At 39.4% G+C, this 27,999-nt stretch overlaps 1 protein-coding gene across 1 annotated transcript in view; it reads left to right on the top strand.

Moving 5' to 3' along the window:
• NCKAP5 (NCK associated protein 5) overlaps window positions 1-27,999 on the top strand; it is a 906,625-nt gene that overhangs the window by 445,333 nt on the left and 433,293 nt on the right. The window lies entirely within an intron of this gene.

The following is a 27,999-nucleotide window of genomic DNA, read 5'->3' as shown; positions in this document are numbered from 1 at the left end:
GAGAATGGAAAGAAAGGAGACGTTTTTCAGCAGTTGCTAACTTAATATGAAACATTCCTCGATTCCCTTGTAGTTCTGCTTCCGTATAAGACATGATGACCTTGTCACAAGTTTTTAAAATTCTTAACGGAGCTATATATTGTTGAGTAGACATCATGAAAATTACATCGCCTATTATTCAAGCCTGGTAGAGAAAACAATCGTAACATAAAATTTAGTTCCAGTTTCATTTGAAAGAGCACTGTCCTATTGAATGGGTTTTCTAGGACCTGGTTCTAGCCGCACTTCTAACTGGCTTAATAACGGTGGTTAAGTAATTTGACCTTTCTGGATCTCATTTCGCTCATTTGTAAAATGAGGAAGTTGAATTGCACTATAGTTTTATAATGCTTTTTAGGCTTTTGAAAAGGCCATGTGTTAGAACTGAAATGCATTTCTTGCGTGAAGCTATAATTACGCTGTTATAACCAGGGCTTCTTGAAGTTCTAACAACCAGGTTTCATGGTAGGAACTTGGAGTGGATTGTCTTATTCTCCATGTTTTGATGACAGTGATACTCTGTGGGACTGGGCTTTCACCATGTCTGTTTTGGTTACTTGACTCTGGAGAAGTTGAGATGAGAAAACTGCCATGCCCAGATGAAATATTTCTGTTGAGGACAGTCAAATTGAATACTGAGAAACCTGGCTGGTAAAAGGAAGTGAAGGTCCTCTGCTGTGAACATAACCATTATTGCTCTTGGCTCTGATGTTGTCTGCTTTAGGATTTATTTGAAACAGTTTTGGGAAAAGCCTGAACAGAGAGAACTTTATGACAACCAGAATTGTTTTCACTTCTAAACTATTTCTCTGAAGACATAGTCCTCAGTAAAAATACCAGTGATTCAGTCTCTCCTCCAAAAGTCCTTTTCAATTACCTATTATAAGTCTTAATGTATTACTATCCCTACCCAACACACTTTTTCTTTTAAGAAAATAGATGCAGGATATGGGAGGATATGTTTCATTTTAAAATTGGAAACTAAATTAATTCCTGCTCTAAATAATAAACGTTGTTTTGGTCAGGTTTACAGAAGATCCATCTTCTAAGTGTATAGTTTGACCAGTTTTGACAAGCATATGCCATCATGCAACCACCACTGCAATCAATACAGAATATTTTCATGCCCCTGAAAAGTTCCCTCATTTCCCTATGGTCTGTTCCCTCTCCACACCCTGAGACCCTGGCAATGGCTGATCTGATTTGTCTCCCTGTAGTTTTGCCTTTTCCAGAAATTCTTATCATTGAAGTTATGAAGTATTTAATTTTTTTGTGTATCTGGCTTCTTTCACTTAGCAAGTCTTTTGAAATGCAGCCTTGTTGTTGCATATATCAGTACTTCATTCCCTTTCATTGCCTCGTCATAATCCATCGTAGAGAAGTACCACCATTTGTTTATTCACCTGATGACGGATTTCTTCCAGTTTTGGATGATTATAAGGTCGTTATAAACATACAGCTTTCATTCCCAGGTCTCAGTATGTTTCCATCTGTCTTAGGAATGGGATTACTGTGTCATATAGTAAGCCTATGTTTTTTTGTTTTTTTTTTTTGCCTATGTATAACTTTACAGGACACTGCCAAACTGTTTTGCAAAGTAGCCATGCCATTTTGAATTCCCACTCTCAGTGTTTAGGGGTTCTCATTGTTCCATACTGACGAATCCTTCTTGAAGGTTTTCCTCTTTTTTTAACATCTTTATTGGAGTATAATTGCTTTACAATGGTGTGTTAGTTTCTGCTGTATAACAAAGTGAATCAGCTGTAGGTATACACGTATCCCCATATCACCTCCCTCTTATGTCTCCCTCCCACCCTCCTTATCCCACCCCTCTACGTGGTCACAAAGCACCAAGCTGATCTCCCTATGCTGTATGGCTGCTTCCCACTAGCTTTTTTTTTTTTTTTTTTTTTTTTTGCAGTAAGCGGGCCTCTTACTATTGTGGCCTCTTCCGTTGCGGAGCACAGGCTCCGGATGCACAGGCTCAGCGGCCATGGCTCACGGACCTAGCCGCTCCGCGGCATGTGGGATCTTCCTGGACCGGGGCACGAACCCGTGTCCCCTGCATCGGCAGGCAGACTCTTAACCACTGCGCCACCAGGGAAGCCCCCCACTAGCTATTTTACATTTAGTAGTGTATATATGTCCATGCCACTCTCTCACTTTGTCCCAGCTTACCCTTCCCCCTCCACATATGCTCAGTCCGTTCTCTACGTATGCGTCTTTATTGCTGTCCTGCCCCTAGGTTCATCAGAACCTTTTTCTTTTTTTGTTAGATTCCATATATATGTGTTATCATATGGTATTTGTTTTTCTCTTTCTGACTTACTTCACTCTGTATGGCAGACTCTAGGTCCATCCACCTCACTGCAGATAACTCAATTTCGTTTCTTTTTATGGCTGAGTAATATTCCGTTGTATATTTTTCCACATCTTCTTTATCCATTCATCTGTCAGTGGACACTTAGGTTGCTTCCATGTCCTGGCTGTTGTAAATAGAGCTGCAATGAACATTGTGGTACCTGACTCTTTTTGAATTATGGTTTTCTCGGGGTATATGCCCAGTAGTGGGATCGCTGGGTCGTATAGTAGTTATATTTTTAGTTTTTTAAGGAACCTCCATACTGCTCTCCACAGTGGCTGTATCGATTTACATTCCCACCAACAGTGCAGGAGAGTTCCCTTTTCTCCACACCCTCTCCAGCACTTATTGTTTGTAGATTTTGTGATGATGGCCATTCTGACTGGTGTGAGGTGACACCTCATTGTAGTTTTGATTTGCATTTCTCTAATGCATAGTGATGTTGAGCATCCTTTCATGTGTTTGTTGGCAATCTGTATATCTTCTTTGGAGAAATGTCTGTTTAGGTCTACTGTCCATTTTTGGATTGGGTTGTTTGCTTTTTTGATATTGAGCTGCATGAGCTGCTTGTAAATTTTGGAGATTAATCCTTTGTCAGTTGCTTCGTTTGCAAATATTTTCTCCCATTCTGAGGGCTGTCTTTTCGTCTTGCTTATGGTTTCCTTTGCTGTGCAAAAGCTTTGAAGTTTCATTAGGTCCCATTTGTTTATTTTGATTTGCATTTCTCTAGGAGGTGGGTCAAAAAGGATCTTGCTGTGATTTATGTCATAGACTGTTCTGCCTATGTTTTCCTCTGAGAGTTTTATAGTGTCTATTCTTACATTTAGGTCTTTAATCCATTTTGAGTTTATTTTTGTGTATGGTGTTAGGGAGTCTTCTAATTGCATTCTTTTACATGTAGCTGTCCAGTTTTCCCAGCACCACTTACTGAAGAGGCTGTCTTTTCTCCATTGTATATTCTTTCCTCCTTTATCAAAGATAAGGTGACCATATGTGCGTGGGTTTATCTCTGGGCTTTCTATCCTGTTCCATTGATCTATATTTCTGTTTTTGTGCCAGTACCATACTGTCTTGATTACTGTAGCTGTGTAGTATAGTCTGAAGTCAGGGAGCCCAATTCTTGCAACTCCATTTTTCTTTCTCAAGATTGCTTTGGCTATTTGGGGTCTTTTGTGTTTCCATACAAATTGTGAAATATTTTGTTCTGGTTCTGTGAAAAATGCCATTGGTAGTTTGATAGGCATTGCATTGAATCTGTAGATTGCTTTGGGTAGTAGAGTCATTTTCACAATGTTGATTCTTCCAATCCAAGAACATGGTATATCTCTCCATCTGTTTGTATCATCTTTAATTTCTTTCATGAGTGTCTTATATAGTCTTCTGCATACAGGTCTTTTGTCTCCTTAGGTCGGTTTATTCCATGGTATTTTATTCTTTTTGTTGTAGTGGTAAAGGGGAGTCTTTCCTTAATTTCTCTTTCAGATTTTTCATCTTTAGTGTATTGGAATGCAAGAGATTTCTGTGCATTCATTTTGTATCCTGCTACTCTACGAAATTCATTCATTAGCTCTAGTAGTTTTCTGGTAGCATCTTTAGGATTCTCTATGTATAGTATCATGTCATCTGCAAACAGTGACAGCTTTACTTCTTCTTTTCCAATTTGGATTCCTTTTATTTCTTTTTCTTCTCTGATTGCTGTGGCTAAAACTTCCAAAACTATGTTGAATAAGAGTGGTGTGAGTGGGCAACCTTATCTTGTTCCTGATCTTAGTGGAAATGGTTTCAATTTTTCACCATTGAGAACAATGTTGGCTGTGGGTTTGTCATGTATGGCCTTTATTACGTTGAAGTAAGTTCCCTCTATGCCCACTTTCTGCAGGGTTTTTATCATAAATGGGTGTTGAATTTTGTCAAAAGCTTTTTCTGCATCTACTGAGATGATCATATGGTTTTTTCCTTCAGTTTGTTAATATGGTGTATCACGTTGATTGATTTGCATATATTGAAGAATCTTTGCATTCCTGGGATAAACCCACTTGATCATGGTGTATGATCCTTTTACTGTGCTGTTGGATTCTGTTTGCTAGTATATTGTTGAGGATTTTTGCATCTATGTTCATCAGTGATATTGGCCTGTAGTTTTCTCTTTTTGTGACATGTTTGTCTAGTTTTGGTATCAGGGTGATGGTGGCCTCATAGAATGTGTTTGGGAGAGTTCCTCCATCTAAAATTTTTTGGAAGAGTTTGACAAGGATAGGTGTTAACTCATGTCTAAATGTCTGATAGAATTCGCCTGTGAAGCCATCTGGTCCTGGGCTTTGGTTTGTTGGAAGATTTTAAATCACAGTTTCAATTTCAGTGCTTGTGACTGGTCTGTTTATATTTTCTTTTTCTGGCTGGTTCAGTCTTGGAAGGTTGTGCATTTCTAAGAATGTGTCCATTTCTTCCAGGTTGTCCATTTTATTGGTATATAGTTACTTGTAGTAATCTCTCATGATCCTTTGTATTTCTGCAGTGTCAGTTGTTACCTCTCCTTTTTCATTTCTAATTCTGTTGATTTGAGTCTTCTCCGTTTTTTTCTTGATGAGTCTAATAGTTTACCAGTTTTGTTTATCTTGTCAGAGAACCAGCTTTTAGTTTTATTGATCTTTGCTATCATTTCCTTCATTTCCTTTTCATTTATTTCTGATATGATCTTTATGATTTCTTTCCTACTGCTAACTTTGGGGTTTTTTTGATCTTCTTTCTCTAATTTCTTTAGGTGTAAGGTTAGGTTATTTATTTAAGATGTTTCTTGTTTCTTGAGGTAGGATTGTTTTGCTATAAACTTCCTTCTTAGAACTGCTTTTGCTGCATCCCATAGGTTTCGGGTCGTCATGTTTTCACTGTCATTTGTTTCTAGGTATATTTTGATTTTCTCTTTGATTTCTTCAGTGATCTCTTGGTTATTTAGTAGTGTATTGTTTAGCCTCCATGTGTTTGTATTTTTTGCAGAGTTTTTCCTGTAATTGATATCTAGTCTCATAGCACTGTGGTCGGAAACGATACTTGATTCAATTTCAATTTTCTTAAATTTACCAAGGCTTCATTTGTGACCCAGCATATGATCTGTCCTGGAGAATGTTCCATGAGCACTTGAGAAGAAAGTGTGTTCTGTTGTTTTTGGATGGAATGTCCTATAAATATCAATTAAGTCCATCTTGTTTAATGTATCATTTAAAGCTTGTGTTTCCTTATTTATTTTCGTGTTGGATGGTCTGTCTATTGGTGAAAGTGGGGTGTTTAAGTCCCCTACTATGATGGTGTTACTGTCGATTTCCCTTTTTATGGCTGTTAGCATTTGCCTTTTGTGTTGAGGTGCTCCTATGTTGGGTGCATAAATATTTACAATTGTTATATCTTCTTCTTGGATTGATCCCTTGATCATTATGTAGTGTCCTTCTTTGTCTCTTGTAACATTCTTTATTTTAAAGTCTATTTTGTCTGATATGAGAATTGCTACTCCAGCTTTCTTTTGATTTCTATTTGCATGTAATATCTTTTTCCATCCCCTCACTTTCAGTCTGTATGTGTCCCTAGGTCTGAAGTGGGTCTCTTGTAGACAGCATATATACAGGTGTTGTTTTTATATCCATACAGCCAGTCTATGTCTTTTGGTTGGAGCTTTTAATCCATTTACATTTATGATAATTATCAATATGTATGTTCCTGTTACCATTTTCTTAATTGTTTTGAGTTTATTATTGTAGGTCTTTTCCTTCTCTTGTGTTTCCTGCCTAGGGAAGTTCCTTTAGCATTTGTTGTAAAGCTGGTTTGGTGGTGCTGGATTCTGTTAGCTTTTGCTTGCCTGTAAAGGTTTTAATTTCTCCGTCAAATCGGAATGAGATCCTTGCTGGGCAGAGTAATCTTGGTTGTAGGTTTTTCCCTTTCATCACTTTAAATATGTCCTCCCACACCCTTCTGGCTTGCAGAGTTTCCACTGAGAAATCAGCTGTTAACCTTTTGGGGATTCCCTTGTAGGTTATTTGTTGCTTTTCCCTTGCTTCTTTTAATATTTTTTTTTGTTTTTAATTTTTGATAGTTTGAGTAGTATGTGTCTTGGCGTGTTTCTCCTTAGATTTATCCTGTGTGGGACTCTCTGTGCTTCCTGGAGTTGATTGGCTATTTCTTTTCCCATATTAGGGAAGTTTTCAGCTATAAGCTCTTCAAATATTTTCTCAGTCCCTTTCTTTTTCTCTTCTTCTTCTGGGACCCCTATAATTCGAATGTTGGTGTGTTTAATGTTGTCCCAGAGGTCTGTGAGACTGTCCTCAGTTCTTTTTTTTTTGTTTTTTTTGTGGTACGCGGGCCTCTCACTGTTGTGGCCTCTCCCGTTGCGGAGTACAGGCTCTGGATGCACAGGCTCAGCGGCCATGGCTCACGGGCCCAGCCGCTCTGCAGCATGTGGGATCCTCCCGGACTGGGGCACGAACCCATGTCCCCTGCATCAGCTGGCGGACTCTCAACCACTGCGCCACCAGGGAAGCCCTTTCCTCAATTCTTTTCATTCTTTCTTTATTCTGCTCTGTGGTAGTTATTTCCACTATTTTATCTTCCAGGTCACTTATCCATTCTTCTGCCTCAGTTATTCTGCTATTGATTCCTTCTATAGAATTTTTAATTTCATTTATTGTGTTGTTCATCATTATTTGTTTGCTCTTTAGTTCTTCTAGGTCGTTGTTAAATGTTTGTTGTATTTTCTCCATTCTATTTCCAAGATTTTGGATCATCTCTATGCTCATTACTCAATTCTTTTTCAGGTAGACTGCCTGTTTTCTCTTCATTTGTTTGGTCTGGTGGGTTTTTACTTTGCTCCTTCATCTGCTGTATATTTCTCTGTTTTCTGATTTTGCTTAACTTACTGTGTTTGGGGTCTCCTTTTCACAGCCTCCAGGTTTGTAGTTCCCATTGTTTTTGGTATCTGCCCCCAGTGGCTAAGGTTGGTTCAGTGGGTTGTGTAGGCTTCCTGGTGGAGGGGACTGATGCCTGTGTTCTGGTGGGTGGAGCTGGATCTTGTTTTTCTGGTGGGCAGGACCGCATCCAGTGGTGCGTTTTGGGGTGTCTGTGACCTTATTATGATTTTAGGCAGCGTCTCTGCTAATGGGTGGGGTTGTGTTCCTGTCTTGCTAGTTGTTTGGCATGGGGTGTCCGGCACTGGAGCTTACTTGCTGGTTGTTGAGTGGAGCTGGGTGTTAGCATTGAGATGGAGATCTCTGGGACAGCTTTCGCAGTCTGATATTACGTGGGGCTGGTAGGTCTCTGATGGTCCAATGTCCTGAACTCGGCTCTCCCACATAAGGCTCAAGGGTGACACTCGGCCAGAGCACCAAGACCCTATCAGCCACACGGCTCCAAACTCTGGAACTCCAGACTACAGAGGTCCTCCTTTTGACGTGCTGCCTCTCCCCTTGTGCCTTGAATTTTTGACTTAATGAATTATTCTAAGGTGAACATTCTTGTAAGCAGCATCAAGTCAAGAAAGAACACTCTGCCAGCCCCCCATAATCCCCTCCACATCCCTCTTCCCAATCTCAACCCTTATCTTCCCCCAATAATAACTATTTTGACTTTAGAGCACTAACCTCCCAGTGTTTTTAATAGTTTTTAAAAATTTTTATTGAAATACAGTTGATTTACAGTGTTGTGTTAACTTCTGATGTACAACAAAGTAATTCAGTTTTATTTTTATATATATATATGTATCTATTCCTTTTTATATTCTTTTCCATTATGGTTTATCACAGGATATTGAATACAGTTCCCTGTGCTATACAGTAAGACCTTGTTGTTTATCCATTCTATATATGATAGTTTGCATCTGCTCATCCCCAACTCCCAGTCATTCCCTCTGCCCCCCTCCCCTTGGTAATTTCGTAGATATATTCATTTGTGTCATATTTTAGGTTCCACATATAAGTGATATCGTGGTATTTGTCTTTCTCTTTCTGACTTACTTCACTCAGTGTGATAATCTCTGGGGTCATCCATGTGGGTGCAAATGACATTAATTTGTTCTTTTTTATGGCTGAGTAATATTCCATTTTATATATATATATATATATATAAATATAATGTACACACACACATATTATTTATCCATTTATCTGTTGGCGGTTTAATACTTTTTTTCATTTAATATGCGTCCCCAGACATTTTAATCTTGTGTGTTTGTCCTAAAACTGTATATATCTTTTAGGTTCCTGTTAGCCAACAGGTTACCCTACATCACTTGCTTTTTCTTCAGATTTATCTATTGAAAAATCTAGAGCATTTGACCGATAGAGTTTCTCACAGTCTAAATTTGTTAATTACTATTCTTGGGGCGTTTCAACATGTTCTTCTGTCCTCTGTATTTTCTGCAGATAGGCAGCTGTTCCCATACATTGTTCTTAATAATGATCCAAATAAAGAGTTAAAAGTTTTTGTTGCCTATCCAAGGGACAGAGAACGCTTCTCATCTCCCCATATATCTTTTGTACTATTACTAATGACCTTTGCCATGGTGTTCATTCAAAAAATTTTTGTGTGAATTTGGTTGAAAAATAAATGCATGAATACAAGAATGAATGAATACCTTCACGGAAGCAGAAAGGGGCAGCCAGCATTGTAGCATGAAAGACTTAGATTAAACGCATGGAAGAATTTTAAAGATAGTGTGTTTATGATAGAAACTTGCTTTCACGAGAGGTTTTAGAATGGCCATTTCTGGGGATATTTAAAATTTTGATAATAGTCATCATTCTTAGAGTTATAAACTATGATGGCCCGGGAGCATGAGGAACCAGTTTCCTGTTCCTGGGTTTCTGTGATAGAGCGCTCACCTATAAACGATGAGTTGTCTGTTTCAGAATATTCTTTGCAGAATTCCTGTCTGCAGGGCACTAAATGGAATTTGGTGCATTGAAAGTTTGCTTCCCGTAGGGTAAAGTTTACTTTCAGAGTGTTTTCTGACCCTCAGATAACATTTATACCAGTCTGTCTGGGGTAGCATATGGGACAGTGCAACAGCAGCAGTCTGAGTAGCAAGGATTGTTGTTCTGATTACCTTTTTGGTCCCTAGGCAGTGCATTTAACAAATGGTGTTCCCACAGAGTGTATGTCTGTGTGCTGATTGTAAACACTTGGAACTGTTCTTTTGGATCCTTTGTTTCATTTGGGAAAAATAATTCAGTGAAGATGGTCGTTGGTTATAAATGTCTACATCTGTCGCTAACAAACAGCCTCAAGCTTTTAAGGATGTTTCCAGGGAATAAAGTAGGGAATTCGCTATGCTAAAGCTACGGGGTTCTGACAAAAGAAATGTGTCGTAGTTTTCATTAACTTGTGTTTCAGAATTGTTTTCACATTCCTCCTGACCCAAGGTTTTTCACCTGTTGGTTCGAGTAGCGGCAAGCGACAGGAGGCATTTTCTCATAACACCAATATGAGTTTCATTTTGCGTAGTTTCAATAGCATTTCAAGCTGTTAGGTTTTATAGTTAGTGTTTTTATTAATACTGATATCAACATGGCCACAAAATAGTGACTTTTACACTTCTTTTATTGCTCAGTGTTTCCAAAACCATTCCCTATATTATTTCATTCACTTCTCACTGTGATCTTAAGTGTAGTAGGCAGGACATATTGCAATATCATAATTTAAATAAATACAGTATTTAAAATTTTTTATTTTATTGAAATATAGTTGATTTACAATGTTGTGTTAATTTCTGCCATACAGCAAAGTGATTCTGTTTTAGATGTATACATTCTTTTTCGTATTCTTTTCCGTTGTGGTTTATCACAGGATATTGAATATGGGGCCCTGTGCTATACAGTAGGACCTCATTGTTTATCCATTATATTTATACCAGTTTGCATCTGCTAATCCCAAACTCCTAATCCATCCCTCCCCCACCCCCCCTTCCCCTTGGCAACCACAGGACTGTTCTCTGTATCTGTGAGTCTGTTTCTGTTTCATAGGTAATTCATTTGTGTCATATTTTAGATTCCACATGTAAGTGTTATCATATGGTATTTTTCTTTCTGACTTACTTCACTTAGTATGATAATCTCTAGGTCCGTCCATGTGGCTGCAAATGGCATTATTTCATTCTTTTCTATGGCCGAGTAGTATTCAATTGTGTATATATACCACATCTTCTTTACCCGTTAATCTGTCAATGGGCATTTAGGTTCTTTCCATGTCTTGGCTATTGTGAATAGTGCTGCAGTGAAAATTGGGGAACATGTATCTTTTTGAATTATGGTTTTGTCCGGATACGTGCCCAGGAGTGGGATTGCTGGATCACATGGCAACTGTTAAATAAATACGATATTGAAACTTAAAAAATGAAGTAACTTGTTCATGGTCACGTGGTGAGGTAAATACCAGTCTAAATCCTAGGACTTCTGACTTCTGGTCAAATACCCTTTCTATTCCCACTTCCATTCATTTTGTAGTTTATAATCCATGGTAGAAAATGAAGTTTCAGATGATATCAGAAGCAACTGTAGTTCATGCAGATCTCAGCCTTGATCATAAATTTGTACTTTCTGCCACTGATGGTGTTTCTTTTTTCTTTTTTTAAAAAATATTTATTTATTTGGCTGTGCTGGGTCTTAGTTGCGGCACGTGGGATCTTTGTTGCAGCATGCAGATCTTTTAGTTGTGGCCTGCGGGATCTAGTTCCCTCACCAGGGGTTGAACTGGGCCCCCCTGCATTGGAGGGGAGGTCCCTGATGGTGTTTCTTAAACTTGATCATCATCACCTGATTGAGACTGTGTACCCAGGAGAAACATGGGCTGGAGGGGTAAATGAAATTATATCAGATTAAACAGAAAACTTGGCATCTGTCATTTTCTTTTTTCAGAATTCATAAGGAAAGTTCAGTCATTGTATCTTTAGTGCCTCTTTTATGGTCTGCATTATCAAGTTATCTCGGCTGAGATTTTTGTACTGCGTTATCAAATTAACTAGGCTGATGGTAAAGGTAGTATTTCCAAACATCCCGACTGCCCTCAAATTGCAGTTACATTTACTATATAGACTGCCTAATCATTGAATTGAGCTAAGATGGCCCAGATTTCCCCTCTGCAGTTGGCTTGGACAATATGTATTTAGCTAACAAAGCCCAGTTCCAGATTTACTTTCTCCTTGATGCCTTTTAGAGCATTCCACTTTCCTCACCTGATTATTGCAAGACGTTAGTCACATAATTATATAATTTTCTTGCTAGCGTCTTTGGACCTCAACCTATGTGTTCCCCTACAGTAGACCATAAACTTCTTATGGTTTTAGAGTGATATATAGTAGGTGCTCAGTAAATGTAATAAATGAATAAAGTATTAATAGTATTTCTAATGTGCCCTGTTGCTGTTTTAGCTATCATTTATTAAGCCCTAGCTGTGGATTACATCTGGCCATTCTGGTACATCATATTTACCTAAATAACTTTCAGATGTCTGATGAATTTTATTTAATTTAAAAATTTTCTTTCCATTCAGGTGGTACTGTTACATTAGGAGGAAGATTTTGCAGGCACTATTGAGATCCAACTGTGACAACTTTTTTTTATAGGGAAAAGTTGATTTGACCCTGTGTTAAATGAGATGGGGAGGGAGCGCGGGCACAGATTAAGTCAGTTCTGTCCCCTGCCCCTCAGGATCTTACGGTAAAGCTAGAGTCACACTTGGAAAAAAAAAAAAAAAAAATCAGGTTAGAGGAAACCACATCTTCGCTGCAAGAAAGGGAGAGAAAAATAATCTAAGAAAACCTCTGCTAGCCAAAGAGGGATTCATTTGGGATGGGTACTGAAGCATTGAAAACTGAAGAAAGGACATTTTAGGTTAAGAGAACAGAAGACAAAGATGGGCCTAAAGGTGTGAGTATTCCCAGTGGGTTTTAGAAGCAGCTGACGGTCATGTGTGGCTGGGACTTTTCCTATAAAGCCCTTATTTAATTACACTAGCCCTTTGAATCAGGCCTTCACCATTCCCTTGCATCTTGGATAGTGAGAGAATGCCTGGCCTACTTTTTTTTTTTTTTTTTTTTTTTTTTAGATTCAACACGAATATTTATTATCACATAGTCATTTTCATAGACCATGTTTATTCCTTTTATTCATTCTTGATAGGCACAATTAATGTTTGCTTTTACCAAAGACAAGGAATGTGGCTTTCCTTTGATTTTACCTATTGTCTATTTGGGTACTGTCCATTCTCAGACACAAAGGTAGAGGTTTATCCGTACATGGTATTCTGTTTCCTCTTCCCAGGGTCTAGGCTTTGCTGTACTGCTCTCTTTTATGACTACAGAAGAAATTTATAACCCCAGCATGTAGTCCTTCCAGTGCCTCTAATAACCTACTTTTGTGAATTATCTTTCTGCCTTCCTTCCCCTTTTATCCATTCCTTTATACAACTCTTATATCTTTGCATTTATTTCTGGTTCCCAGCAAACAAAATAGAAGTTGGCCTACCTTTGTAGTGTTGATCTTGGGAACATCTCAATCACTCAAGTCAGTCTTACTTTGAACCCTTTCCCTGAAGCCCAGCGGTCACCTTTGATGTCAAAAACACTTTAAGAATTGATTTCTGTTCCCTCAGCAATTCACATTATTGTCAAGAGAGTCCCCAGTGAAATAGTAATATATTTAGTACACTTCCAATATGTATGACATATAACACTTACAAGTCTATTGCCTTTTCAGAAACAATCACCAAAGCATATGTTATCAGGAAATACCCTACAGGTCTGTGTAATAGATTTGAATGGCTTCAAGTTGGTGCAGACCTAGACTTGCTGAACAGTCTCTCTTGAGTAAAGAATTGAGTAGTAGAGTAGTAAGCTTGTAGGAACTGCCTCAGTGTACCTAAAGCCTGGTTTAGGAAAGGCCAGGACCTTGGAGATTACAGTGATGGTGAGGACATCCATCATTTAATAAAACCTAGAGAGGCAAAGGACTATGTCTAAGTGCACAAGGGGAGAACTCCTTAGATGTGAATAGCGGCAAAGCAGTACACTTGAAACTTCTATGATGACCCTTTAAACAGAAGCTACATGAGATGCAAATGTTTAATCTAGCTTTTACTGGCAGTTAAGGAGAACTAACCATGTGTCAGATACTTTTCTAGGTGCTAGGGATATAGCAGTGAAACAGAAGAGAAGTTCCCTTCCTCATGAAGGAAACATAATACTACATGTAATTTAATTCTTAACCCTCCATGAAAAATATTCCTATTATCTCTCTTTCAAAGATGAGGGAACTGAGGCTCATGTAGGTTGAATAACATAACTATTGTCACACGGCTTGAGCGTGACAATGGGATTTGAACTCAGATAGCCTGCCTCTTAACCATTACTCTATACAGCTTCCTGTTTCTGTTATACCTACAAAAGAGCAAATGAACTATTGAGTACTAACTTTGTACCAGTAACTTTGGGTGTTGCTTTAAACATGGAATCTCATTGCTTACAATCCCGTGCAGAAGTATTAGTGTCCATATTTTATAGATAAGAAAAATAATGCTCAGAGAGGTTAAGTAATTTACAAAAGGTCACACAGCCAATAAACAGCTGAGCCAGGTTTCAACAGGTCTGTCTGTCCCTTGAGATATATTTTCTTCCTATTGTACACTACAAAAAGTACTAGATGTTAAGCTTCTCAAAACTTCAGTATTTGTTTCAGTGCAATCTTTATCTTTGGAGCAAGTACATATAGTTACTGTTTTGGATATATACCAGTTTACTAAAAATTTTCTTCCAGTGTTTTCAAGAATCAATGTGTATCTATTCATTGCTTGTCATATGTTCTGCATGTCTGACAAGTGTCTCTGTCATTTTGCATAAGACACAAAACGTTGTTTCAGGCATATATTTTCAAGCCAGCTCACCCTAAAACTTATAATAAAGTTCAAATATCATTGCACCCTTTTTCAGAATTACTTGATTAAGGAGCCTTTAGCAATCTGAGAAGTTCATCTTTAGTTAAATTTGCAGTAAATATTAGATGTAAATATGATTTATGAAGTCAATCTTATTTCCATTATACTACTTCTGAAAATATTCTCACCCAGTTTTTGTCCTTATTTTCAACATTTCTATCAATATTTTTCTCCATATTTTCATATAAAATCATCAAATCACCAGAAGTAAGGAAAAAATACCAGTAGAAGAAGTTGGGTATATATATTATGCTACAATTTATCTAAGAAGGAAGTGAGTTTTGTGCACATATGTGTATGTACACGTGTAAAAAATATATGGAAAGAGGTATACTGGGGAGGATAAAGTAAAACTTTAAAGATGGTTAACTATAGTGAGAAAGAGAGGATGGGACAGGAATAGAAGCTAAATAAACTTTGTTTTGAGAATTTGACTTTTAAAATATATGAATGTTGAATGTAATTATAGCATAACATCTAATTTAAAAATTCTGAAAAACTGAAAGCACAACAGAATACATCTAACTGTAAACTGAGTTGATAACAAAACTACATAGAGAAGAATCCTTTGAAATGACTTCAAGACAGAGAAGTTCATACATTCATAGTAGGATATATTAGAGACAAAAAGAAAGACACATTATGCTGTACACCTAAAACTAATACAATGTTATATGTCAAATACATAAATAAAAATGAAAAAATAATAACATCAATTATATGAAAAAAAGAAACACGGAAAGTGTAATTGTTTTTAGTAATCATATTTTTGGAGGTCCTGTTGCAATTGTTATTCTGAGGCTGATTTTTTTTGTTTGTTTGTTTGGTTTTTTTGCTGTATGTGGGCCTCTCACTGTTGTGGCCTCTCCCGTTGCGGAGCACTGGCTCCGGACGCGCAGGCCCAGCGGCCACGGCTCACGGGCCCAGCCACTCCGCGGCATGTGGGATCTTCCCGGACCGGGGCACGAACCTACGTCCCCTGCACCGGCAGGCGGACTCTCAACCACTGCGCCACCAGGGAAGCCCTATGGTTACATTTTTAAAGAGAGTCTTTGTTGTCTGTACATACTGACGTAAATAAGTAATTTGCTTTAAACAATCTAGAAGGAGGATAAGCAGGAAATGTGAAATGTTACTGGCCACGAGTTGATTATAATTAAGCTGTGTGATGGGTACATGAGAGTTTCTTATGCTGTAACCTCTACTTTTGTAGATGTTTGCAATTTTCATTAAAAGAGAATATCTGAGCTTCCCTGGTGGCGCAGTGGTTGAGAGTCTGCCTGCCGATGCAGGGGACGCGGGTTCGTGCCCCAGTCCGGGAGGATCCCACGTGCCGTGGAGCGGCTGGGCCCGTGAGCCGTGGCCACTGAGCCTGCGCGTCTGGAGCCTGTGCTCCGCAACGGGAGAGGCCACAACAGTGAGAGGCCCGCGTACCGCAAAAAAAAAAAAAAAAAAAAAAAGAATATCTTAGAAACATGCTATTTCTTATTGTGGCTTATTAGCTGTAATCTTAGTATTGCTGAAGAAACTAACAGAATTTAATACAATTACTCTTTCATTTGTAAGACTGTAATATTCTAAAATTAACTCTGATACATCCCCACCCCTGACGTTTACAGGAGCCTTGAGTAAGAGTAACGTGCTACCCATGTTCCTCATGTCTAATATGTCACAAGTCAGGCTAGCCAAATAAAATACGTTCTAGTCCCTTACCTGGACGAGTACACCTTCATCACATCCTGGAAAACCAAATTTGAGTTTAAAATTCTCAGATTCCTTTCTATGTTTTGTAACAGGCATCTAGTTCCAAACTCCTGACCGGCAGCCCCATTCTTTGGTCACCTCCCTTTCTCTTCCCACTTGAAGCCCTATCTTCCTTTACCACCAGGAACCTCAGTGCACCTGTGTATACACCCCAGCTTTCCTGTCTACACCCTTTTCACATCCCCTGTATGCTGCCACTGCTTGGGCCTCCAGTGTACACAGAGGCCTATACAGGTCCTAGAAGCAGGCTCAGGGCTGTTTGGAAGGACATTCCTGACCTACAAGTGCCCAGAGCAGCCTGAGGCAGAGGGGAGGCACAGATTCTGCATGGGACACATCCTCTTGGCCCTGAGGAACCCTCACCTGGTGGAAATTGGTAACGGCAGGAGGGTCAGAGCAGAGCCCTCTAAAGCTCAGGGCCCCAGAGTTTGACATCTCATGCCTGGGTCCAAGGGAGATAAGCCTCTGTTAGGTTAAATTCTATGAATGCAATTCTTACAAGAAACCTTTAATTTGGCTCACATGGTTGGACATTTTTCATTCCTTTTGACATTTAGTTTTTGCAAATATTGACAGCAGTTGAGCTAAACTACAAACTGAACATTTGTCATCTCCTAAAAAATTCTTTTTTGCTCTCAAATACGTTTAGCAACTTCAAAGGATTTAGCTGCCCATCCGCTGGGTGGAATTAACACCAGCTGAAAACATATTCAAGAAAATAAACTAATTTTCTAAACCATCCTTCAAGGAAGAGATGATTCATGTTTGAGCAGCGTCCAGGGCCAGGGCTCTGGCCCACCTGAAGTCTACAACACAAATGCTACTGTGAGCAGAGAGAGAGAAACAATGTTTTGATCAGTTGGCAGAAAACTCCCAGAATGGGGGAGGATAATCCCATGAACAGCTGGAAACAGAATTCAGCAGGGATAACTGCCCTGGTTGCCCTCTGGTCAGTCATCTGGGGACTAATTTCATTCTAATAGTTGCTGAAAATTATAAGGCCAGCAGTAGGCACCATGCAAACATCTGGCCCTGTGTCAGCTCAGATAGAAATAAGACAGTCAGCTACAGGACAGTGGGACTCCACCATGGTGACCTTGGGCTCAATTTAGTGGCATCTGGACATTTGTAGAAGGCAAATGATAGGGTAGTACTGACAATAATTTTCTGTTAAGCCAAATGACTGCTACTCATCTGTCTACACAAAGGCATGGAAGGGATTCTAATCTTCCATGTCTCACTGCAGATGGCATTGCCGTTATCATGGCTGATAGTTTTAGCTCAAAGTTAGCATCAGAAATATAGCTGCTAATTATACTATTAATGTATTCCTTCAGCAGATTTTTATGAGTGGTTTTACTGTGTGTATCAGGCACTGTTACAGACATTCTGCATTTGTGTGTGTGTGTGTGTGTGTGTGTGTGTGTGTGTGTGTATTCATTTACCCCTTGCAGTTAATCAGTGAAATGAACACCATCATAACTATTTAAAGATGAGTAGACTGAAACTCAGAGAGCTGAGGACATAAAACCAGTGAGAACTTCTGTATTGTATTTGACCCACTGTTTTCCACTTCCAGAGTTTTAGGCTCTTTTTATATGCTGTACTGCCTTGATCTTTGAATTTTCTTCTATGGAGAATTTTGTACTTCTGTATCCCAGCCAGAATTCTGTTTCAGTATCTTCTCATATAGTCTCTTAATTCACCTGGAATCTTACTATCTATTTTTGAGGTGTTCTACCATTCATACTCTGTTATGTTCCTCTTTTCCTAGACTTAAAATGTCATATGGTTTTCCACTAGTTTATCTTTTCCTCTTTGGTCACTTTTTTATATTTTTCATTTAAGCATCCCGTTGACCAAATGTTCATCACAATCCAATATGAATGAGACTCGAGTGAAATTGGAACTGATTATAATGAACAAGTTCCGCTGACATCACCTCTGTCTGCACCAAAAGTTCCAGGGCTCAGTCTGCTTTGGGTCATTTTACTATAATGAGGAATATTCTTGTTTCCATGGAAACCGTGACAGAGAGGTATAAGGAAGTGGTCATCACAGTAGTATTTGTAGAGTGGTATTTCTACCTGAGAAAATTCCACATGGCTGTCACGAAGACTCTGGTCCACACTGATTAAATGGAAATGAGCTGATATAGTCACTGGTTGATTCACCAGTGAATATACTCTCTCTCCCCCAACCCCCAAACTATGTGGCTCTTATACTTCTTGTGTGTCTCCTTGGTCTGGGAATACAGTTGGTATCCAATAAGTATTTGCTGGTTGATAAGTTGGGTGCACAGCAGCATGGATCAGGTGTGGTTTTAGCCAAGGTGGCCCAGGCCTCAGTGAGATCCAGTTCAGAATGTGTCCATAGATGGGTGATTCTACAGTGGTGGTCTCCTTTAAAAGTGCTCTTTGCCTGGAGCAGTAGTTCTGAATTCACCTTCACTTAATTTGGTCAGAGTAGAGAATGTGTGGGAGCAAAAGCCTCTCTCTCTTCCTCTCACTTGATGTGTCTTGTGGACTAAAGTGTGTCCCGCCAAAGTTCAAAAGTCCTAAGCCCCCAATGTGACTGTGTTTAGCTATAGGGTTTTTAGGGAGGTTACTAAGATTAAGTGAGGTCATAAGGATGGAACCCTAATCTGATAGGACTGGTTCCCATATAAGGAGAAGAAGATACACGAGAGATCATTCTCTCTCCATATGCACAGAGAAGAAAGGCCACGTGAGCACATAGCGAGAAGGCGCTGTCTACAAGCCAGGAAGAGGATCTTTACCAGAAACCCACCCTGGTGACCCCTTGGTCTTGGGCTTCCAGACTCCAGAAGTAAACTTCTGTTGTTTAAGCCACCGAGTCTGCGTTATTACATTATGGCAGCCCTAGCAGAGTAATACAGTGTGTGGGAGTAGAAGGGCAGAGTTGTAACCCTGCCTTCCTGTATTTATATGTGGCATACTTCCCCGGGTTCACAGATGAGAAAAGCCATGGGTTATGTGTCATTTCCATCATGTCACTCCACCTCCTTTTTTGTTCAAGAAAATACAGCAGGGAATATGTAAATGAGACTAATGTGATTTTCAAAAAATGATATTCACCTTTTCCTCGCCCTAACAGACAGATGTACTGGGTTGTTAAAATGCCAAGATACTTCCCTCCTAGTTGATAAAAGCTTAGGTTTCCTAAGCCTCCCTCATCTCAATGCCCTCTGTACTGACACATTTCTTCTCTAGTACCCTGAACTTCTTCATCATCGAGCGCCTGGGACAGCAGCAGCCACTCAGGCGAGCATTGTGGGTAGATGCCCAGGCCCTTCTAGTTGTAAATACTTTATCACCTCTGCTTATTTTAGAGATAAATTTGAACTAGCTTTTTAAAGTAAGTCATTTGCAAGCTTTAATACTTTATTTATAACAAGTAACTAGAGGCACTTTCCAATTGAATGCAAGTCCCAATGCCTCCATTGAGAACTGCTGCAGGAAGTCAGGTCTAGGAATGAGATCATTTAAGCATGTAAGAGGCTGGCCTATGAACCTCTCTTGCAAGTCTGCGGGGGACGAGGGGTGATAGTAAACCCGTTACTGCAAGGCTGGCAAATAATGTACTTTTTTTTGCATTTTGATTGCATTTCTTCTTTTGCTCTGAAGCCTTCTTGTAGCAAGGCCCAGGAAATGAGTAATTTGTGTCAACTAGGAGCAAAATCAGAGTAATTAATTTACTTGAAGGACCATGTTTCTATGGCTACTTGGTAAAATAATTGAAGCTATGTTACTGTTCCTTTTTCTGAGCTTTATTTTAGGATATTCTCCAATGTATTCACATGGAAATGTTTTAATATTTGGTTCTATATCTTTTATCAAAAGTGATTATATCCAGAATGCCTAATGGAATCAATTATTGATAAATATTTTAAATTCTCCTAATTACTTGAATTCAAGAAAATGCTTCATTTGAAAAAGTTCTTTAAAAAAATATCAAACTCAAAATTATGATAGCTATTTTTTATAGCAGATAGTCATGCTTAAATGAAATCTAGGCTTTTTGAGCCCCTACAAAAATTATGCATGAATTTTTTAAAAATAGATCAAAATTATTTTAGTTTCTGTATCCATAGCTGGTAACTATTTAGTAGTGTACATTTGCAGGCACACGGCAGATGTAATTCTCATAATTCTCTACAGAAAGTATTACTGATTTAGTGGTCAAGAGTTGTTGATTCTTTGATTTATTACTGAGAATAGCTTACAGTATTTTGGTTTCCAGTAGCACATACTGTAATTTCCAAATTGCTTTGTAGAATTTTGTTTCTATAAATTGTACAGCACAGATCACCTCATCTGAGTTTAAAGGTCTGACTCTGTCACTCTTAGATACGTTACAGCCAAGAAAAGAATGTCTGAATTCTATAAAGCACTTTTATCCTGAGACGCTCAGGGAGCTTACCTTGTTTCTGTTAATGTTTGTGTAATTTGAGGCCTTATAATGCATGATCAGGGACTTTTTAATCCACGCTCAAGAAGGGTTTGGTGGAATCGCTTCTTTTATAAGTCAGTGCAAGAGTGAATGGTTGGACCTTAACAAGTTGTGGAAGAAGCCACAGGAGAATGAGTATAGACTTGACTAAAAGTTATGGGCCGTGGCATAATTTCTCTCAAATATTAAAGATATTTTTACATGAGAAAGAGCTAATGGGGGTCATTATAGGGAGAGCGGAAATTCTCTGTTTTCATTCATTCAAATGGACTGAAGACCTCCAGTGTGCTAGTGACGGTGTTTGATCCTAGGTCGGTGAGAAGAGCTAAAGAGATGTAAGAGCGCGGTTCTTAGCCTCTCAAGGGGCTTCCTGGAAGACTGTTATTAAAGAGGGGTGCCCTGCTGCTGTGCTGTGGCATATAAACACAGATAGTGTCTTCAAGCATTTCTTTCTCTCTCGTTCCAAGCTGGTCATGCTGTCACCAGAACATCCCTTGTCTTGGCAAGTATTTCTGTGTGTCAGCTTTGCACAATTTTCAGACTTCCTTGATTAGGACAGACAGACAGGAGAATTACGCACACTACCTACCTACTTATAAATCAAACCTATGGATTCCAGTAAACAAGAAACCGAGATGGTCTTCAAGTTACATTAGTGGAATGATAAAATGCTCATCATCTTCTCTAAAGAGTCCAGAAAAGAAGGGAAGGGAACTTGAATTACAGCAGGAGGGATTTAGGCTAGAAGTAATATAATTATATCCTAATGGTTAAATATTAGAGCGACTATTGGAAAGAGGTTCTTTGTTTTAAATGGTAGGAGTGGTTAAATCTTATTCTTGCCTAAGGCCGGGGAGATGGACTAGATAATTTTAAAGGTTATTTCCTACCTTAAAGGATATGCCTTCGAGATGGGCAGAAATAAGAAGATGGTGAAATTACTCTTCAACAGAACCATTTAGACGATGCCCTAACGAAGTTTTTAAAGGTCTATTTCTCCTACCAGATTCGAGCTTCCCAAGGCTGAGGGCTGTATTTAAACCTGTATCCATGGAACATACACAGAACCTGCCTCATAGTGGCCACCCAATAAATGTCTGACTGGAGATGCTTCCATGGCTGATGGGGTGGTGGTGTTGTCCAGGGCATTTTCTCCACTGTGTGCAGACGGACCACTGTTTTCCAAAGCTCTAAATATGAAAATTCAGCAAACGAGCATATGGCTTGACGAACATAAAATTAACACGTTATTTACATTTTGTGCAGTTTGAATGCAAAACTCCTTTAAATAGTGAGCTCCTCCGCTGCTTTTGAGCTAGAATTCAAATGTACAAAATGGAATTTGCACTGTGCCCTACAGCTTTGCAGTAATACTGCTTCTGTGCAAAGCAAAATATATGGGTGCAGAGTCCAGGATTGAACCTACAGCCAGTCATGACCCATAGAACGTGTTGGAGCCCATCAGCGCCCTTTCAGGCTGTAAAGTAAGGTGATGACAGGGAGCTTGTGGGAGCTGGCTGTGGTCCCTCCTGCCCCATGGGACTTTGCAGAGCAGAGTACAGTAAGTCCCCTACATACTAACGAGTTCTGTTCAGAGAGCACATTCATAAGTCCAACAGTTAACCTAGGTACCCAACTAACACAGTCGGCTATATAGTACCATACTGTAATAGGTTTAAAAACAAACAAACAAAAAATAAAGGAAACATTTTCAATCTGACAGTCCAGTACCTTGAAAAGTGCAGTAGTGCAGTACAACAGCTGGCATCCAGGGGCTGGCATCGCGTGAACAGGCAAGAAGAGTTACTGACAGGAGGAGGGAGAGGAGGTGGGAGATGGTAGCGCTGAAGGATCCTCAGCAATAGGAGACGGAGGGCAGGCTGCAATGTCACTCACGCCTGACGCGGATGGCACAGGTTCTGGTTCCTTGCTGGAACCAGATGCACGTTCACATCTTTGAAAGTTCACGACTTGAAGGTTCGTATGTGAGGGACTTACTGTGTAGAGGGTTTGCTGTAGGTTTACCTGGAGGCAGCAAGAACTTTTAGGTCATCCCTTCTGACCCAATGTTTTGGAAGCTTTGGTGATTTAAAAATGACCTTTTCACACTACACTATTTTGGATTCAGGCAGCAGTGGAAGAGTAGGCTAAAAATTGCTCCCGTCTAAGGCCAGGTTAACAAAAAGATTGACATTTGAAAAGAAAACAGTGAGACAATGTCATATACTGGAAAACTCACCAGACTTGTTTTCACTGTGGTTCCAACTCCACGCATAAGATGCTGAATGACCTTGAGCAATTCCCTTAATTTCCTGGGGCCCCAGTTTCCTCATTTCTAACATAAATTCTTGGGTTCTTTCTCACTGTAACATTTTATGAGTCAATAAAAATTTTCAAACTTCCAGAGCAGCGGTTTTCAACAATTCTGTTCCCTCCTTCAATAGTCTGGTTGAACCATATTTTTAAAAAACTGCTATTTCTGCAGTCACACAAGTTCTGCCTCACTACTTCCCAGCAGCATTTAAGGGGAAAAAAAGAATGTCATTATTTAGAAGTGGCTGAAGTCAAATATCACTCTTCACATGTTTTCTGAAATAGGTGACCTTTCTTTGGCATCTGCATGAATACGAAGAAAGCACCTGGGCGGATGCCTAATAAGTGTGTCTCAAATAATTGCCCACTAAGCAGACATTGCTGGTCCTGATGCCTCCTAAAAGATGCGCGGGTGTGGCTCCTTTTTCTCGATAGCCCCTAAAAGTTATCTGTGGTGTAGCCCACAGTGTCTTTCTCCAATACAGTCAGCTTCCTGTGTTTTTAACTTCCTTAACAGTGAAGACAGCTGGCAAGGGAAGGAAGGAATAAAGTATAAGGTGGGTGGGTAGGTGAGAAGAGCACATACAGTAGGATTTTGGCTTGAGTGAACAGGATTTATGTTTTATTTCTATGACTGTGAAAGCTTAATATAAACATGTTGAGAGAGGGGGAAAAAACCTTTTAAGCTAAGAACATAAGCAGGAAGTTTAAATATAGTAACAACCCAAACATTTTTAAAAATAGGTGCTATATAGATCCTCCTTTCAGTCCCTCTGCCCGTTTGCTCCTGTGTCTATCAGGGCACGTGCTGAACACCGTTTGGGACTCACTGGGTTTAACAATGGAAACCAGCATGTCTTCTGAGAGTTTGGTGTCCCTCTGGTCAGCGTGGTGGGATGCCCAGTGGATTGACTCTGTGTCTGAGTTGTTTGAATGAAGAGCATATTAACGCAAGTATTGGGTTGGGCAAAAAAAGTTCATTTGGGTTTTCCTGTAATCTCTTATGGAAAAACTCAAATGACCAACCCAATAAAATGCCAAAGCAGACAGAGCTCAATTTTGAGAGGTGGGGAATGGAGAGACACAGGGGTCAAAGGAATAGATGGAGGAAATCCTCCCAGGTAGAGTGATAAAGTCAGATGGATAGATTGAAATGAAAATTAGTATTATATCCTCTTATAGATGAGAACAATTAGAATTCCCCAATGTAAAGCCAGTGGAAAAGACAGTCATTACATCCACGTACTTACTGTCCTTCTAAACCACTAGCAAGTAAATAAAAAAAGTAACGTCCCTGAGCCAATCTAGGATAGAATGATTCTAAACATCTGTGTTCACTGGTTGAAGGTTAAAAATAAAGAATAAGTCCGATGAAGATGCATGTGTTCATGTACAAGTTATAATGAGGATGTAAATATTTTAGGTATGATTGGTAGGAAGAATCTAAAGATATTTCTAAAAATATGAAGGACTAAAGTGTAGAGCAAAAAAAGAAGGAGACACAATGTGATTTTCATAGAAAATGAGGTGAAACAGAGTATAGCATGTGTCCACAAGACAGAAGAGAATTCTCCCTGGATGCCTGCCACTTACTTGAGAGAGAGAGAGAGAGAGAGAGAGACATGGCAGGAAGGCTGTGAAATCGTTCAGCCATCACTACAGAGGTTAATAGTCAAAGGATGCTAATATAGTAACAGTTAATGAGCAAACGGGTAAGTTCTCATCTGGAGCAGGTTGACACACTTCAGTAACTGAATATATTGAAATCATTGAAGTTTGATGAAATTCACTTAATAGTCCTAAAGGAAACAGAATGAGTGAAATGATCTCTGAGTATTTAGGAAGGATGTGTGTGGATGAAAAATGGTAAGTTTGTTGTTGCATAAGAAGCTAGATGTATAAAAAACTATAGGAAAGGGTAGATTAGAACAGTGATATAAAGAATCAGGGGCTCACATCCTGAAGGGAATCAAGGAAGAAAAAAAGCAGACATGAGATGTACACGGAAAGCATGGCCAGTCTCACCGCCACCTTCTACGATCCCCTGACATTGATGTCAATTCCATGTGTGGTTTTGCTCACTCGTGATTCTGAGACCTACATCTCAGCCTGGCATAACAAATTTTGTTGCTCAGGAAGAAGTGACCAACTTGAAATTTAGAAGCTGTGAGCTTCTTTATCAAGCAGTGAAATGCTGGGCTCACCAGTAACACCTCCAGTTTCCTGATCAGTGATGGGGAACATAGTCAAGGATGTGCCATTAAGCATATGGCAAAAATTAAATTTTCAGCAGGTAGAAGTTCTGGTGTGTTTGTAGCCACATCTGTTTGGTGCTATGTCTAGGGTCCAACCAGAGGTGGCACTGGAGCTGTCTGATTTCTCTGTGTCAGTAAAGAAGAAATCATGCTTTTGATTTTTTCTGAGATTTGTAGTTTTCTCGGTCCTTTAAATGATTTTGTTTCAGGTCAAGAGAGCAAGAGTCCTCTACTCACTCGGGAGGATCAACTTTTAGCCAGAAATATTGAAAGATTATTCCTGAGGTCATGGTCATGGGCAGTGGAAACAAGGGCATAGGGTATGATCAAAAATAGAAGTGACCTCAGTCATTTAGTTTATTCTTATAAAGAAAGTACCTTGATTCCCTAAGTGGATGGAATTGTTTCTCTTTATCTAGCCTGGTTTATTTGAATAATTCTATTGAATCAATCAATGTTCTGGGGCATTGTGGAGATGAAGAGGCATCAGAAACAGCAATAACAACATCCCAAATGATAATATAAATAGTGTTGATCATATACCTGGCATCCAGTGCATCTGAAGGTGCTTTCTGTCCTTTTTTTAAAAGATTTATTTATTTTATTTTTGGCTACGTTGGGTCTTCGTTGCTGCACGCGGGCTTTTCTCTGGTTGTGGCGAGCGGGGGCTGCTCTTTGTTGCGGTGCACGGGCTTCTCATTGCGGTGGCTTCTCTTGTTGCGGAGCACGGGCTCTAGGCACGTGGCCTTCAGTAGTTGTGGCTGTGGGCTCTAGAGCACAGGCTCAGTAGTTGTGGCTCACAGGCTCTAGAGCACAGGCTCAGTAGTTGTGGCTCACAGGCTTAGTTGCTCCACGGCATGTGGGATCCTCCTGGACCAGGGCTCGAACCCGTGTCCCCTGTATTGGCAGGCGGATTCTTAATCACTGCGCCACCAGGGAAGTTCACTTTCTCTCCTTTAAGTCTCACAATAACTGACAAGTTTGGCACTATTATAGTACTCATTTTATAGATAAGAATACTTAACCATGTTAAGTGACCTGTCTAGCATTTCACCGTGATCAAGGGACTTCAAAGCCAGGAAGTCTAAATCCAGAGCCTTGACTCCTAACTGCTACCCTACATGGGTTTTAGGAAATAGTATTCAAAAAGTAGCCATAAAAGAAAACAGTGAAAAATGAAGGTAGAACTTTCAAAGATGAAGATGTGGGAAAGTGATGGGAGGAAAACATAATAACCAACAAATATGTAAAAAAATGTATAATGAGATTGCTAAGGGGGAAGCTATCAATCATTCTCACTGGGGAAAGTGAAAAGAAATGAACTTTTAGCACCATAGAAATAGGGTGAAGTAGCAGACATGACTCATGGATGACAAAATATCACAGCTGAAAGGAACATCCTCGGATCCAAACGCACCATTTTTCAAATGGGGAGATTGAAGCTCAAAGAGGAAAGGTGACATTTCCAAAGTTACAGATCAAGTGCTGTGCTGGGACCTGAATCTGGTTCTCCAGGAGCTCAGTCCCAAATGTGTACCATTGCAGACTCTTATGATTATTAGTAAAGGACTCAGGGGACCAGCACATTTGCATACATCCATGGATGTGTGTGTGTGTGTGTGTGTGTGTGTGTGTGTGTGTTTGTTTATGTGCTTGTCTGAACTACCAATTTAAAATGATCCAATTAGCAATGCCAGAGACAAAGGCATGTGTGTAGAGGCAGTGGACGATGTGAATAAATGGTGGTGGGAGATGTAGTAAAGCAAAAAGCAGTTTGAACTTGGACTTTGAAATCCGGATCCTGAACAAAGAACGGAATGAAGTTTCTTGGACAAATAACAGATTATCAAACACATGTAGGAAATTAATTAGCAAAACAAAAACAGTGCCTTCTTTCCTTTTTTTCCTTCCCTTATTCTTTGGCCCGTCATTTCCCAGAGTTGAGCCCATTGATAAAGAGAAAAAAAAAAAGAAAGAAAAAGTTAGTTTAGCGTATTTCATTCCTAGTGACCTCACGCTTTCTCCTACAATCATTGCATTCTTTGCTAAGATTTTACAAAATCTTTAAAATCACTTTTTTCCTAAAATAGAATTTACCCAGAAACTCCTTTTTCTCCCCGATTTTCAGAACCTGGGTGTGCTCTGAGGAGCCTGGCTGATATGCTGTTGAGGCTGTTCGTGACCGATTCAAATGCCACGTGACAGGTTCGGCTTCAGAACATTGTGTCTTTCATTGCGTTCTGCAGCCCAGCATCCCTGGGGACACCTTAACTTCTTAACAGCCTTCCCTACTTAGCCCAACATATGCCTCCATGCGAGACTTGAAGCCTCAGTGAAGCAGTCTTCCAGTTACATCCAGAAACATCCTTTGACATCAGGGGCCTCCTGCCTTTCCACATGGCTCAGACATTGCTTTTAGTAATTTTTTTAATTCAATGGAAAAATATTATTTCTGTCAATTAACATTCCTTTATAATATCCATGTGACCTAAAACATTGTTAAGAATACAAACATCAACAAAATATTTTTAAAATGGTAACTTTAATCTCACCTCTGTACTGGGAAAATTCATTGTAAAGACGCATTTTGAGATACAACTTTATTTTTCCAAGCTACACAGGAGAGTTCATTTGAACTGTGTAAATAGAAAGTATTACTGCTAATTTGATCCAAAGAGAAATGACATTAGAGAATATCATTTATAAGGAGTTTAAAATTAACAAGATGCTTTTTGCAGGTTTTTGCAAGTTCGCTATAAGCAATACAAATGTCTTATCCTGTTGCTGCAATCCAATTTTTACTCCTTTTAATTTGAGTGCCCGCAGTTC

The sequence above is a fragment of the Phocoena phocoena genome, chromosome 7, assembly GCF_963924675.1.
Source record: "Phocoena phocoena chromosome 7, mPhoPho1.1, whole genome shotgun sequence".
Classification (NCBI taxonomy): Eukaryota; Metazoa; Chordata; class Mammalia; order Artiodactyla; family Phocoenidae; genus Phocoena; species Phocoena phocoena.
This window is presented reverse-complemented; position numbering and strand designations above follow the sequence as displayed.